This window comes from Octopus bimaculoides, chromosome 10, assembly GCF_001194135.2.
Source record: "Octopus bimaculoides isolate UCB-OBI-ISO-001 chromosome 10, ASM119413v2, whole genome shotgun sequence".
Lineage (NCBI taxonomy): Eukaryota > Metazoa > Mollusca > Cephalopoda > Octopoda > Octopodidae > Octopus > Octopus bimaculoides.
In genome coordinates, this window is record NC_068990.1 from 57,772,179 (window position 1) to 57,772,711 (window position 533).

Here is a 533-nt window from a genome sequence, read left to right on the forward strand (position 1 = left end):
TATATATATATATATATATATATATATATATGTATATATATATATATATTTGTAGAGGGGAGACTTATAGAGTTCCTCATAGGTAACAGTATACAATAGATATGAACAAGGAAACATAACTATACATACATGTATATATAATTCAGCAGCCACACCTGTGTGTTGACAATGCCTGCATGTTTAATTAGAAACATACTCGCTTATATACAGAATATATGACCGCAGCCACTTGGCTGAAACGCATGAATAAATAAATAAATAAATAAATAATTAAATAGATAAATAAATAAATATGTGGAAACACCAGACTTAGTGGGTAAGGGCGTCGTGGTCGTAAGATTGCGTTTTTGATACGTGGAGCGGGTGATGTGTTGTGCTTTTGACCATAAAACCCGTCCAGGGGAAGAATATATACCCTACAAAAATCAGGAAGCCGGTCACATGAACCAATGACTCGATAAAGACCTGTAATCATTCTCTGTTATATATGCATAAGTAAATTATATGTACATCTGATATATATATATATATAT